The following is a 15,739-nucleotide window of genomic DNA, read 5'->3' on the forward strand; positions in this document are numbered from 1 at the left end:
CTTCATGCTGTTTTGCAGAGAGACAAAGGGGAGTAGCCAGCAATTATGTGGCTGGTCAGCTCTTGTCAGTGTTGCCAACACAATACCCACTGCCCCTAGTTTGGGAAGATCTGGCATACACAACACAAGACATCCCTCTTCTCCCATCCACAAATCATGTATGCCACCTGTGTTCAACCTCTGGCCCATTAAGTCCTCTCAAAGCCGTAGCATTTCACATTGCCATCATTCCTCCCCACAACCAATTTTCCAGACTTGTGGGGGAGCCCTGTGGTCTGGATGACAGAGCCCTGTGCACCAGATTGCACCAGTATGTGGCTGCACTACAGCCAGATCCAGCATGTGCATCAGCTCACATCCATAGACCAATCCCACATGCAGGATCTGGCCTGTGGATCACCACTGTACCACTCATCTGGTCCCCACCTAGAGAGGCTGAGCACCTTTTGTGTAAACTTTTAAGATGAAGTGTACCTTCAGTGAAGAGTTAATCAGGGGGTTGGAACCTGGGTTAGCCTGACTCAGGTCTGAGTGCCCATGCTTCTGTGACTTTCTTAAGTTGTACTCAGGTAGCTGCATCCACAATAGCATCTGCCAACCTGGGTGAGGTGGTAGTAATGCAAACATTACTGGGAAAATGTTCATTGTGGGAAAATGTATCTGTCCTTTCCCAGCCTGTGTGGAAGTGTTCTTTGTCACTCAACACAATAGACTAAAGTACTTCTGGCACAGCAATCTATACTTCTTTCCATGGGCAGTACTCCAGCTGGTAAGCAAAGCAGGATCCAAGTCAGGATAATGATCTTTTTTCATCTGTTGGCATTTTATGCCATTCTTATTTCATCAATGGCAGGTGACTACAGGGTGTGAAATGCAGTGGAAAGCATTTCAGCAACAGCATGTCTGTTTGAAGAGGTGGAAACAGGCCTTGGCAAAGAGGCATGGAGCAATGGAGATAGATGGTGCTAGATTTCAGAAAGAGATTGGACACATTCTTGGAGGAAGGTGGATTAGTAACTATTGAGCGTGGAAGTTAGGGGTACACTTTCTGAATCAGAACTTCCTAGACCTTAAATGTTGGATGCTGCAAGTAGGAGAGGAACAGTGGAAAAAACCCTGGTCATATCCTATTCACTCTCCCTTTCAGCATCTACTCTTTGCCACAAGATACTGGGCAAGATGGACCTATAGTCTGACCCTGTAAATAGCATTCCTTATGTTTTATGTTATGTATATAGATAGATTTCATAGCTTTGGAATTTCCTTGGTATGTTCATTTGCAATTCAAACACAGGCCTGCACACTGCAGGAGGACACAACTTTGTAATGAAGCCCTTGTATGACCAACAGCAGGACCAGGATTTCTGTATGAAGGAGAATGTGTTAGAGCTGTGTAAGGGTTTTGCCCTGTCCTTGCCAAGTGTAGGCATGAAGATGAGAGAGGCTGTATCAGTCCAAAAACAGGTTGTTATTGCCATCTGGTAGTCAGCTACCAAAGACTGTTATGGATTAGTACCTGTTTGAAGTTGGCAAACTAGCTGTTAGTGCTGTGGTGACAGAGATTTTGCAAGGTAATTATTGCTGTGGTGCAGCCATGAGAAAAGAAGATTGGTAACTTCCTCAAAGCAATAGGTAGCCTAGAGCAGGGATTGTCAACCGGGGGTACACATACCCCCAAGGGTACTTGAGAAGGCTCTAGTGGGTAGGTGCGGGCGGGCGGAGACAGAGTGCTGCCATGCAGCATCCTGCACTTCTGCACAGGCACAACCCATCTGGCTGGGTGTGGGGGGCAGGGAAAATTTGCATACAGTAGCTCCCCCCGCTCCACGTCCAGCCTCTGGGGGTACACTTACCCAAAAGGGTTGAAAACCCCTGGCCTAAAGCAAATAGGTTTCCCATGGTCTGCCCCCAATCCTCCAAGTTGTATGTCAATAGGTTAACCATAAAAGATGCTACTTGTTTGTTTTGCAGGCCTTGCTGTCACTGCAGTCTGGGGGCAGGGTGGTGCTGAGCTCTTCCCAGCAGGGGCTGGGCCAGGCTGTGCTCAGGGCAGGATGGGTGATGGTGCTGCAAGAGGGGGTTGGGTGGGGGCCACAGCGAATTTTGGGGTGGCTGCAGCCAACACCCCTCCCCTTGTAGCTCCTCTCCCAGCGCTGCCACCCATGCCCAGCACAGCTCAGCTCAGCCTCTGCTGGGAAGAGCTCAGTGCTGCCCCAGCTTCAGCCTGTAGTAGCAGCCCACCCTCCCCCGTGCACAGATCCAGGGGCACATGGCCCCATGCTCTCCCAGGATGCGTGCAGTGGTGGGAGATGCCCCCCCGCTCCCCCCGATTGGGCGGTGCCTGGTCAGCCACCTCCCTGCCCTGTGCCCCCAGTTGAGCCATGAATCTGTCCTGCACCTTGCACCACCCTGGGTGGGCAGTGCCTGCCCCAGCGCCAGCTCCACTCCCTCCCTCCCTGTGGGGGCCTCGGTCTGCCCCCCCCCATGCCCCTTCCCTTCCCTCTCCCCTTCCACCACAACAGGCTTATTAGATGGACACTGCTTTTTCAAGCTGCTGGGCTGTGTGTCAGAAATTCGTTCAGTATTGGCCTATATGCCTCCTTAAAAATCGGCTATTGGTATCAGCCCCAAAAATCTCTGTTGGTGCACCCCTAAATTACACCGGTGATAACTGGGGCAAGCTCTTGAGAGCCAGTACGATTGTGATTCAGCTCTACTATGTATATTAATTTTTTAAAAGTTTTGGCTTGAAACTTTTGTCTCTTAAGTACTTCCCAAGCATTCGTATGCCAAAACAAATTAGTTATCAAACTGAACAGCCCTGGCTGAACTGTGACCATTATAAAACAGAAGGACATATGTCAAGAAGAGTGTGGTAAGATGCAGAAATAAACAGTAACTTGGGTGAGCGCTGTGTCACACAGATTGGAATTGTACACCCGTATTGCATCCTGTTACCTTCTACTTCAGCTGCAGGGAACAAAGTGATTGGGGTACAATCTGTTTGGGCAGACTTCTCTATTTTAGGAGACCTTGGATCAGGGGTGGGCAAAATGCGGCCCGCCAGGCCAATCTATCTGACCTGTGGGGGCCCCTAAAAAATTTAGAAAATTAATAGTTATCTGCCCCTGGCTGCCTGTCATGCAGCCCTTGATGGCTTGCCAAAACTCAGTAAGTGGCCCTCCACCCGAAACAATTGCCCGCCCCTGACTTGGATTGATTCCTTCTCCATCCAGGAGCATGGGGGAAAGGACATAGGAGCCAGCTGGACTGTAGCAGGAGAAGATGCTGAGGACCTTGCTGGGACAGCAGGTTCTGCTGCTGACTGGCCATCATGGCAATCGGCGACTCAGATCATTCCTTATATAGTTCATCCTGCTCAGGCAGTGTCCTCTGATGTTAGTCTGGTACCCTCATTGCTTGGTTGTGCTCAGTGATTTTTAATTCAGTCACCACCATTATTTTCTGCAGCATGCTCTCAGCTGCAGTCTTATTTCCCTTCCCCCCTTGATCCTCTTTTTGTATTGGTAGAAGCTGGTTTTATTTGCTGATAAAGTATTTCTGCCTTTCCTGCAGCATGTTGTCCCTGGTGCTTTCCCTCTCTCCTCCCCAGTTTGGAATCATGGCTCTTACAGGCTTGCATGTGTGCCTTGTGCCACCTGAAGTAGGGGGCCCTACAAATACAATGCAAGAAGTCCAGTGTGAAAGAAAGAAATGTACTTTCCTTAGCTGTCTGCTTTACAGGTAGGACAGGTGTTTGATTTTTATCTCCATAATTTCTGCTTTTATTATCTTTTTCTGCCCAGAAGCAGCAGCGTCGTAGTTTTCTATCCTAAAGAACTGATAAACTTAAGTGTTTCTTATTTTATTGATAAAAATCACCTGTGGGGGCAGGGAGGGAGAGGAGCAAGGGCTGGTGACACGCAAGGGATGTTTTATTAATAATGCCAGAGTAGCATTGCCGGATCACTCAAGATTCTAGATTAGAAGAGGAGGTCATTTTTTTAGTTCCTTAGTAGATCATCATCCAGTTATGCCACAGAAATCTTTAGTTGCCTCATGGAAGATTGGGAAATTAATGACTAAAGAGGTCTGAAGAGTTTCAAAAGTTTACCCAGCCTAAAAACTTTGCATGCTGTTTGGAATTCCTCTTCCATAAAACAAATTCTCCTGCATTGCTCAGGAATGGACTGAAACTCATGTAACTATAAATAGAATATTGAAGTAGGATGCAGAAGTTTGCAATTTGGTGTGTATTTTCCTTTGCAACACCCCCTGCCCATTCTCCACCCCCCCCCCCCCCCCACACACACACTTCTGTTATATCTGCAGCCACTGAGCTGGTGCTCTGGTAGTTCCAAGACACTTTGGAAATGCTCTGGACTATATATGACTTCACATCAAGTAGTGATCTGACAGTGTCTTTGTCCCTTTGTGCGAATAATCCTCGTCTTGCAAGTATGTGGGATTGAATGAATCACTGATTGCATGCTTAGATATCTTTCCCCCACTCCTCTCATTGAAATCCATGTTGGATTGCACATAGCCAGGGAAGGGAAGGCAAGGCAAATGGAGAGAAGAAATTGTTGTGGAATGGAGGTTCTTTTTCCTTTAGTTGGGACATAAACTTCTACACATCACTAACGGGGTAGAGCAGGCTCTTTGTCTATGTATTCACTTCCTCTTCTTGCTGCCCACCAAGGTCTCTGGGATTTTCAGTCCAGACTTAGAGCAGCAGGATTCTGCAGGGCTGCTCATCAGTTCCTCTTCCTTTCAGGTGCCTCTGGGATCTGTAATCCACAGTTGCAGCCAGCAGTAAGTTTGAGTAGGGGAAGGGGTGTAAGTCCCCTCTCTGGCCCCAGCCCACAGCCATTTTCTATTTATCAATAAGTTTCAGGGCAGCTTTCATGGATGAATAGTCACAAGGTGACAGTCTTTAGTAATAAGTTCTGTTTCAGAGAAGAAAGACTCTAGACTCCTGACCGTCTATTGATCAACCATAAATGCTGTTGGTAAACTTCATTGTAAGCTACTGCTTTTGCTTATTCCCAAGGTTTCTAGTGTGATCTTTACTCAACATTTTAATGAAAGACAAGCTTAGTGGCGGTCTGCATTTGGATGGGCTGCGTTGTAGCTTAAAAGCTTCTACTACCTACATTTGAGACTATTAAACCTGTGTCCATATTTAATGGAAATAGTAGTAAACAGTTAAATAAACCACAGTAGTTAAACACAGTGATGAGAAGGTGAAAAGATAACCCGAGGAGCAAGGCGTGTGAGAACTAGGAAAGGGTACCAATTGTATTTCAGGTACAAATGAGCTGATGGTGTCATTCTTTAAATAAGTCTGATTTGTTAAGCTTGTAAGAACGTAAGGGGAGAAAGACTGTCTCATACTCTGTACACCACCCATTAAAGAGAGTCCCTATCCTGCTTGGGGCCTCTGAGCATTACAGTACAGTGCTTAGGGGATTGATTTGGATTTGCAGCTATGTGCTTCTTCCACATAAGCTGATCTGCTTTGTTTTTGTTACTATTTTGCTTAACGTTCTTTTTACGAAGTGCATTTTTGTTTCATAAAGACGTTTTTATCCCTCCCTTGCCCACACCAAGTGGGCAGTGGCAGCCTGCCATCTTTCTTACTAACAAAAGCTTTTCTTCCCAAATAAATATGTTCCTTGTGTACTCTGCCTTCTATTTATGACTTACTGACAATTATAAAGCTATAATATATGATATTAAAAATAATATAAAGCCAGATGTTTATCAGAAGTTGAACAGGATTTTATTGTACTAATTCTGGTGTTTGTGGTTTACATTTCTTTAATCTCTAGTGAAGTGTGCTTCCTCCCTACTCTCTCCTTCCTTTTCCTCCTCTCCTTCCCTCCCTCCCTTGCCCCCAGTTACCAGTTGATAGCAGTTGATGGTGATTTTGTAAATAGATTTTCTTTCAAGCTCTTAAGCATAGAAATATGAAGGGATAAGAAGAACATGACATCTCTTAATGGTGCTGCCTTTAAAACTGAGATCTTATTAGAGAATTTGGGAATAGAGCCTTTCATCTATAGATCTAGATTGACCAGGTGTCACGGCTCATTGGGATTGTCTCAGTGTCTGCCTGCTTCTAGTCAGACAGGAGTTTTTTTTCAGTTTTATTACACCAGTAGAATACCTGGTCACCCTCTGCTGGATGCTTGTATCGCCAGCAGCTGCTGTTGGCTTCAGTGAGCTTTTAGGCGAATCCCAGCTACTTGTTACAGATTTAATCCTGTGTATTTGAACTTTTTTTTCACGACTTAGCGACAACAATTGTAGGCCAACATACTGTGTATATAACTGTATAGTTTTTATTTGAATGGGTAGAAGAGAATTAGGCCCCTGGGCCTGATGATCGTCTCAGATCTATTAAATAACTATGACCGCGATATAACACTGGTCTAAAACACCATGTTTTTCAGGATGACACTTTTCTTTTCTTGTTGGCTTGTGGATGGATTTATATTTATAAAACAACAAACAGTAGTTAGTATAATTAACAATGCACTATGGAAGTGGCATGACAAAACAATAGGAATTATGTTTATATGTATGAAGTCAAGTACAAAGGAAGTCTAAAAGCATTAAGCGTAATGCAAGAATAGGATTGTCTTGTTGAATAGATGCAGCAAGGCTAAAATAAGCATTCAGAATACAGCAGGTTTAGCATTTCACAATTTAACGATATGTAATCTGAGTAGGTACTGATATTGTTTGTGGGCCCAATGGTCCTATGCTGTTACCAATGAAACTTTAACTTCTTTATTTAATGTTTTTTACTGTTTCTTTTTAAAATTTCAGCACTGCATAAGTGCATGTCTGTCGCAGAAAAGAAAAAGAATAGCATGTTGAGTACTTTTTAAAAATTATGATGTAGAGGAAACGAACCAGACGTTATTACAAAAAAACCCCTTAATCTTTTAATCTTAGCTGCTAGCACTTCCTAGCTTCAGATTTACCTAAAGAGAGAGAATCTATGAGCCTTGTCTGATGAACTTACTCCTGCTTCACTAATTGTCATTTGAAATAAAAAGGAAAGGCCACATAACTTTAGGAAGTTATTTTTAAAAAGCATGAGTGCACCTAGTCTTTAGAATCAGGACTTTTTACCCTCCTCCTGTCTAGACAAGTCCAAGTACAAGCCATCCTGTTGAAAAACGCTCTCTTGTGTGTTGTTAGACAAAATTGTCTAGTCTGGACTGGCCCCAGTTCCTCAGTGCATTTGAAGGTCTCTCCAAGTGGTTCAATACAGGCTTCTGTAGTTTGACTTACTTTTAAAATCCAGTATTACAAAGCTCCACAATACATTTTATGTTATCTGGAGTGAGCAGAATTTAAGCTATCAGGTTTAAGAGAAAGGGCTCTGTCCTGATTCTAGTGGAAGTGCATACTTCGTTTAAATGTGTTCGCTGTACTAATTATTTTAAACTTCTGAGTCTTAGTGTACGAGCAGATGTGTCTAATAAGCAGGGTGACTATTTGCAAGTGTCTTACAAATTTCACTGAGTTATTTACCATATATATGGTTCAGTCCTAGGCAAGTTTATTCATATGTTCGATGAGTATACCCTTTTGAGCACATGCAAATAAGAGTGTTCCCTTTGATTTCAGTGGTGCTTAGTCATGACAATAAGTCAAAACTACTGAGATCTCAGTAGTTTGTTTATTGTGTTAAACTTTGTGCTGAAGTCATAATCAGGCTTTGTGGATATTTGTGAACATGTGAATCAATGACCTCTTTTCCTATTTCCTCCTCTTATTTTCTCTTAAAAGCGGACATAGCAAACCATAACAGAATTGGAAAGCAGTTTTATAAATACTTGCAAGAGGTTTTGGGACTCAGTTTTCATTGGTTGATGTTAACATTAGGGCACGGACTGTGTTGCTTCATTTTATCGTATGTGTAGAGTTGGGTAATGGAATAAAACCTTCAGAGAGGGATTTGTGGGCTGGTGTGGGACCTGCCACAACTCTGTGCTGACTGTTCACCAAGCTGCTCTGTATGAGCTATCCTTTTCAGCTTTGTAGCAAATGGTCTCTGTCTGTTATGATGTCACATAAATGGGACCTCAGTCCATTTGCCTTATGCTCCCCAGAATTACAGAAACCCTTCTGTTTAGCACAGCATTGCCCAGAGTTCAGCTTTGAACAAACTGGTTTATAGTTCACTTTTTCAAGGACATGTTAGAGTGAGAGAAAAGAGATACATGAGCTTTTGCCTGGGGTCCAAAGCCTATCAGCCTTTACTCTAAATCAGGGCTGTCCAGCTGATGGCCCCAAGGGGCTAATGTGCAGTATGTGGACTCTTGCCTGGCCATTGCTCCCCTCATTGCTTTTGATGCAGCAGTGGCTAGGGTCTCCAAGCTCCCTTCCCTTCTCAGCTTCCACTTCCTGTCCCCACTCCTGGGGAGAGTGTGGAGCTGCAGGAGGGGGCCAGGGTGCCCATGTTGCACGTGCTGTAAGGAGGGGCTGGGCTACTCACATTGTGCACAGGGTGGCGGGGTAACAGAGCTGCCCAACTTGCATGCGGTAGCAGATACCCACAAGGCTCATCTGGGGTGCCTCTTTGAGAGCTGTTGGAGGTTGGGTGAGATCCTGGATGGTTGAAAAAGAGCCAATAAATATGGTGCCCAACTTTAAGAAAGGGAAGGAGAGTATGGAGAACTACAGACCTGTCAGCCTGAAGGTGATTAGTAATACTCAGCATGGATTAACTGAAAGCAAGTTATACCTGACCAACCTGATTCTTTCTATGATGGGGGGAAGCAATTATTTCGGGCGGAGGGCCACTTACCAAGTTTTGGGAAGCTGTTGAGGGCTACATGGGTAGCCCTGCCCCTTGACAGTTGCCCTGCCCCTGGTTGCCATATTGGGACCGGAAGTCCCACCTCCTAGCCCCCGACCTTTGCCATTGGAAGTCCCTCCCCTTGCCCTGGAAGGACTCCTTTTGGGAGGAAGGGTGCTGTGATCTGAAAACTGTGAAAAAGATAAACATATGTATATACCCACACCCACAACATCTACTATAACCCATTCAATTTTATTTAAAAATATTTTTCTACTGATTTCTGTGTGTATCTAGAGGTGGCTGTATAATAGCTTAAAATAAAGTCCTACTGTGTGTTTTATGTGGGCAGCAAGGGGATATAAGTGGCGGTGTGGTTGAGGAGAGTGTGTGTGTGTGTGTGTGTGTGTGTGTGTGTGTGTGTGTGTGTGTGCACGCACACAGTGGGATGTGGGTGATATGGTGGCTGGGTGTGTGCTGAGAGAGAGAGCTGGGGCCGGGTTGCCAGCTCCATAGCGTGCAGCTCTAACACACTGCATGTGAGCCTTACACAATGCAGCCAGGCAGACCCCATGCTTAGGCTCTGTGCTTCTGCAACCCCACCCTGGGTCTCTGCTAGTCCCAGGGCACTTGCACAGGCTCCGTGTTTCTGCCTGCCACCACCTTTCCCTGCATTCCCTCCTGCAGGCTTGCCCACTGCTCTCTGCAGCCCCCCACTTCCTGCAGTGCTCCCTGCAGCCCCCGCTGGGGCCCACCACCTGCCGCAGCCCCACTGTGACTCTGCTGCTTGCCACAACCCTGCCACTCACCATGGCTCCACCATCTGCCAGAGCCCCCCACAGCAGTGCTGCCCACTGGGGTCCACTGCGCCACCACCGTCCACTGGGGCTCTGTTGCCCATTGGGTCCTGCCTCGGCCCGGCCGTGGCTCTGCCACCCACTAGGGCCCACCACCCACAGTGGCTCTGCTGCCTGTCAGGTCCTGCTGGGGCCTAGCCGTGGCTCTGCCACCCACCAAGGCCCGCCTCCTGCTGTGGCTCTGCCGTCTCCTGGGGTCCGCTACCTCCCCGCTGTCCACTGGGGCCCGGCTGCGGCTCTTCTGCCTTTTGGGGACTGCTCTGGCCCCACTGCCCACTGGGGCTCCACCGCCTACCGGGTCCCGCCACCTGCCAGGTCCCACTGCAGCTCTGCTGCTCACTGGCTCCCGCTGCTCACTGAGGCCCAGCTACGGCTCTGCCACTTGCCAGGGCCCGCCGCCTGTTACTGCTCCACCACCCACCGCAACCCCACCAACTGCCGAGTCCTGCGATGGCTCTGCTGCCCACTGTGGCTCCGCTGCCTCCTGGGGCCCACTGTGCTGCCTGCTGGGGCCTGCTGTGGCCCCACTGCCTGCCGGGGACCACTGTGGCTCTGCTGCCTGCTGTGGCTTCGCCGCCTGCTGCACACCACATGGGTCCCACCGCTCCCAGCAGCTGCCACTTCCCGCGCTGCTCCCCACAGCTCCCCTGCCACCACGCCACTCCATGCAGCCCCTACTGCTCCCCACAACCACCACTTCCAGCCACTCCCTCTGTCCAATATTACCTTATTTTCCACTCAGACAGAGGGACGGGGAACAGCTCCAGGGGCAAGCCGCAGAGGCTTCTGGTTGGGGGCTGAGGGCAGGAAGGGGGTGGGGGGCTGGGTGGAGTGGGCTAGCCTTGTTGCTCAGCCACAGGCTCCCGCTGGGTCCTGCTGCCGCTAACCACCTGTTGTCTTTGACAGGTGGCCACAGGCAGATATAAATTCATTTTCTAAAATTTTTAAAGGCCCCACAGGCTGGATAGGCTGGATAGGCCAGATGCAGCCCGAGGGCCATATTTTGCCCACCCATGTTCTATGATATGGTGACAGGCTCTGTGGTTGGGGGTGAGCAGTGCATGTCATATACCTTGACTTAAGCAAGCCTTTTGACAGAGTCTCTTATTAACCATCTAAGGAAATATAGACAGGATGAAAGTACTGCAAGATGGATATAAAACCACATGGATCATCATGCTCAGTGAGTGGTCATCAATGGCTCAATGTCTAGCTGGGAGGGGAGGTATCAAGTGTGGTTCCCTAGTGTTTTTTCCAGGGTCTGTTATTATTTAACGTGCTCATTAATAATTTGGACAATGAGATTGAGTGCACACTTGGCAAATTTGTGAATGACACCAAGTTGGGTGGAGTTACAGATACTCCAGAGAGTAGGACTGGGCTCCACAATGATCTGGATAGACTAGAGATGGTCCACAATCAACCAGATGAGATTTAACAAGGACAAGTGTGAAGTCCACCACTTGGGACAGAGTAATTGCATACACAAGTATAGACTGGGGAATGTTTGGCTAGAATTCAGGACTGCCAAGAAAGACGTGGGGTACCTGTAGACCATAAACTAATTATGAACTAACAGTGTATTCTCATTTTAAAAAAAGCCAGCAGTATACTGGATTGTATTAACAAGGGTGTAACTTGCAAATCAAGCAAAGTGATTCCTCTGCTTTATTCAGCAATGGCAAGGCCTTACTTGGAGTACTGTGTCCAGTTTTGGGCTCCATACTTCAAAAAGGATGTGGACAGTTTGGCAAGAGTAGAGTTCAGAGCACTAGAACATGATTTAGGGGCCTAGGAAGCAGGACTTACAATAAGACTGAAAGAACTATTATTATTTAGTCTGGAGAAGAGAAAGTGGAGGGGTTTTTGGTAACAGTCTTCAAATACCAGATTAGTGATTGTTGAGAGGATAGACACAGGACAGGACTAGGAGCAATGGCCTCAAGCTGGGGAAATTTAAGTTGGATATTAGGTTGGATATTAAGAGGAACTTTCTGGCTATGAGGGTGGTCAAGAATTGGAACAGGCCACCTGGAGGTATTGTGGAATCTCCATCCTTGCAAGGTTTCAAGAGTGGGTTGGACAGATATTTGGCTGGATTGGTTTAGTCAGGGATTATCCTGCCTTGAGCAGGGGCCTGGGCAATATAACTTTGTGAGGTCCCTTCCAGCCCTACTTTCCTATGATCCTAAGTAAGCATAAACTGACAAGAACAGGTAGCTTCTGTGAGGGTTTCCACAGTTAGGCTTGTATTCTGGATCCAAACTTGGATGTGGTCTGATATTCCTTCTGAAGTCCACTTGGAGTACAATGTTCATAGGTTAGTTAACAGAAAGAACTGTTAAAATGAATGTGTAAAATTGTTTACTTATTTATTCATCAACATTGGCTATGATCAATTTGAAGGGATGTTTTGCTTGAATTTTTAGATCGAGCATAGGAAAAAAAACGTGGAAAGTTTTATATTAGATTTTAGTGTGAAGACACTGGGGCAGAATTAAATGTTTGTGGCCAAAAGTAGCTTGCCAGATATGTTAATCTCCAAGCAAGGTGGTATCTGATGTTTGTCTTCAACATACCACCTGTTTGACATACTGTGCATTTAGCAAACACACATCAGCTACATGTTCTTTTTATAGAACTTCCTTCTACACGTCTCTTGTGCTTTTCATTTAAAAATATTTGTAAAATCTGAACCCTTTCAAGCATAGTTTTGCTTTTCTCATCTTTCAAACTAGCTTCTCCTGTCCCCCAATCCCCCCCATCTCCCCCTTCTCTCAACATATTGTCTTAAGTGAACTTGCCGACATGAGTCTCCAAGTTAGGTTTTTATGGTTGTTCAGTTCAGAAATAAGGCAGAAGGAGAACAAGATTTTTTGCACAATTTGTGGAGTCTGAATTGTGTTGAGTAGGAAAAAAAAATTGATCTTGTTTAGGCAAAATGCCCACTCGTTTCAACATGCGATTTGCTCAGGGAATGATCTAAAGATATGAACCAATGTAAATAAAATGTAAATGGATTTTAAGTACAGAGTAAGCAGGTGTTTTATTAGGTTACATTTCCATATGCTGTTTTTACCAAATATGTTTATTTAATTCTCTTGTTGAAACACGTCACCACTAAACCCAATCAGACCTACAAAATAAATACAACAGAAAAGTTTTTTGCTAATTTCTCTTTCACCATTTATACTTCCTTCTCTTTGCTCTTTCCATTGTTATCCTTGTACCAGTAATTGAGGTAAATGCCATGTTCTGGAACTGTTTGAAATGCTCTGTGATTATGATAGGTCCTACTTTCTTGGTTCACACTGTATTTAGTCCAGGACCTATGAAGGTTTCTGGAAAGACTCTCGTTGACTTTACTAGGAGGTGGTTCATGCACACTGCAGTAGAAGAGTTGGATCAAAGATCACCTGAGATTTATGCACAATCACAGCTTTGGCTGTATCAGATGGCAACCCTAAGGAAACATTGGATTCTGAAAAAATTCAAATAAAATATTTCTGAGTGTTCCTCAAAAATTAGTTTTAAATTAGTTCAGTTAGCTTTACAGCAAGGCTTCCATTTCATGTAATCTACTCTTCCTTTGATTATAAATCGGTTCCTAGCATTGGGATTCCCCAAAAGAATATTGTCAGAATTCTAAAGGTTTATTAAATGATAATTTTTCTAAAAAATAATTTGTTTAGAATATTCACTACAGAAACGAGTCCACTAACAAAGTTTTATGGAACTATGGTTGTGGAAAAAAAAACTTTAAAAAAATTAAGATATGCCTACTTACCAGGAAGTTTCAGTTCTTGGCAATATCTTTTCTTTTATCTGAAAACTAGATATCTGAATACTGTATTTAGCATCAAGACAATGTTATGGCTGAGGAATTAAATAAAGAATTATTTGTCTGTTGAGAGACAGAATAGTTTAAAACCTTCCTGGAAAGGGCAAGCAAAACAATTCCAAGCAAGTGAATGGCTCTCAAGAGGGTCTTGAAATATTTTTATGTAGTAATTGAAAATGTTGTAGGTACTGTTGCTGTGGTAGGAGGTAGTAGTTGCAACCTGGGGGCTGGCAGAAATTACAGACGTAACATTGGAAGGAGAAATGATATTAAAAATGAATAGTCTCTGGAATCTCTGTGGCTTAAGGACAGTGGAATTTTCATTATCCAACAACAGTGAAACATCCTTAGTACTCACTGCCTGTGCTCAAGGGTCAAACATGATGATGGGAGATAAATCAGGAGACTGAGAAAACTCAGGTAACATGTTGAATACATCACAAACTAAAACACTGTTGACCAGAGAGACCAAAGCCTGAGGCTACATTTTCACTGTCACAAAGAGTGGCTAAGTAACATAAGTTACCCATCTTGCTGTAAAATCCTAGTGGAGTTATTACTAACAGGTAGGTTTTTTCCTTGATGTAGCTAGTGCACTCATTCCTATATTCTCCCTACCCCTGTACTTAGGGTTTACCTCTACTAGCAATATCTGGGTAAAAACTACAGTGCTGAGTATCTGCAACAGTTTTACAAACAGATGTATTTCCTGTTGTAAAAACATACCTTTTGGGTAGCTTCATTAAACCTGCAGGCATATGTTCACTTGGTGCAATGGGATCTGCTTCCTGATCCCAACAGTCGTACCTTCTGCCATGCCACATGTGCATGGCAAGATGTGTGATTTTGCGATTGAGGATCAGATCTCAATTGCACCATTACTACTTGCCAGTGGAGAGGGAGCCCGGGGTTATGATCCTGGGCAAGTAGTCTGGATACTCAATGAACTGGTGTAGTCTCAGGGCTAGAACCAACGGTCAGAGCTGATTGCTGGTCTTGGCCTTGGGACCACACAGGAGCCAGTTAGAGACATCATCTTAAGTGGATCATGCACACGTTGTCTGGGGATTGTGGGGAGTTCGCATTTTCACTGTTTGCATTATACCTTCTTATTGAAGAGATGGAAGATTGGTCTCCATTGTTGCTGGCCTGGCATATTTCACAGGGAAGGGATTTAGGTCCTGTCATTCTCTCACACAGTAGTAAAGACCAAAGGAGGGGAGCAAAATGTGAGATTAGCAGCATTTTTATTTAAATATATGGTCAAACATTACTTTTCCTCAGGACTCCTGCAGTTTACAGTGGAAATGATTCATTTAGTTCTGGTAAACAGAGTTGTAAAAATAGAATTTAGGCCCTAGTCTTCAAGCCAAGTTAAAGAGATTTTGGAGACCTATTATAATACACCTGATTTGTTAAACAATACTGACATCCAGAAGTTCAAGGTACAGGTAATGAATTCTTAATTGTAATTAGCTGGTAGACAGCCAATTTGGCCACAGAGAGGGTGAGCAGAGGAATCATTTTATGGGCCTGGATGGGATTCTTGTTTATTACAAGCTACACTGTTTCTTTAAAAGCTAATGCCATTTTATATTATTCTAATCCTTTTTAATAAGGGAACAATGATTACAGTATAAGCTACATATAGTAGGTTTGTCAGCAATCAAAAAATGCCTGACATGAAAGTCAGACTGTTAATCCTCCTAGTCATCTCAACTGCCGCCAGTGCTGAACCCTTAGAAACTGACTGGGTCCAGTTAATTTTAAGGGAAGGTGTTCTGAGTGACTAGCCTTAGTGAAGTGGGAACAACTGAGCTCCTGATTAGTAACAATGTAATTACCATTAATGAAGGCCAAAAAGCTGAGAGCAGGCAGACTTAAAGTAGCTCAAGCATTGCCTTTACTATGGAAATCAGTAGGATGCAACAGTTGGCAATTGTCACTTGCATGATTTGAAAGGCTGCTTGCTATGTGCACTGGCATCTTAAGGGCCTGTATTTTATTTGTATTGCAGTAATGCCCCAAGTGTGCAAGGCACTTTTTGAATCTGTATTAACATGCAGTCCTTCTCCATGGTGAACTACAAGTAGTGTGGACTAGAAAAAAAATACTGAAAAATTCGTCCTGTTCTTTTGGTGTAAAAAAACCCAACAGGTGAATGCTTACATTTGGATATACACATCCTTGGGGATAAAACTAGCATGAGTCACTAAATAT

The 15,739-nt window shown here is 44.6% G+C and overlaps 1 protein-coding gene across 4 annotated transcripts in view; it reads left to right on the forward strand.

The window, feature by feature from the left end:
- LDLRAD4 (low density lipoprotein receptor class A domain containing 4) overlaps positions 1-15,739 on the forward strand; it is a 479,210-nt gene that overhangs the window by 220,841 nt on the left and 242,630 nt on the right. The gene's annotated exons all lie outside the window — the stretch shown is intronic.

The sequence above is a fragment of the Alligator mississippiensis genome, chromosome 3, assembly GCF_030867095.1.
Source record: "Alligator mississippiensis isolate rAllMis1 chromosome 3, rAllMis1, whole genome shotgun sequence".
Lineage (NCBI taxonomy): Eukaryota > Metazoa > Chordata > Crocodylia > Alligatoridae > Alligator > Alligator mississippiensis.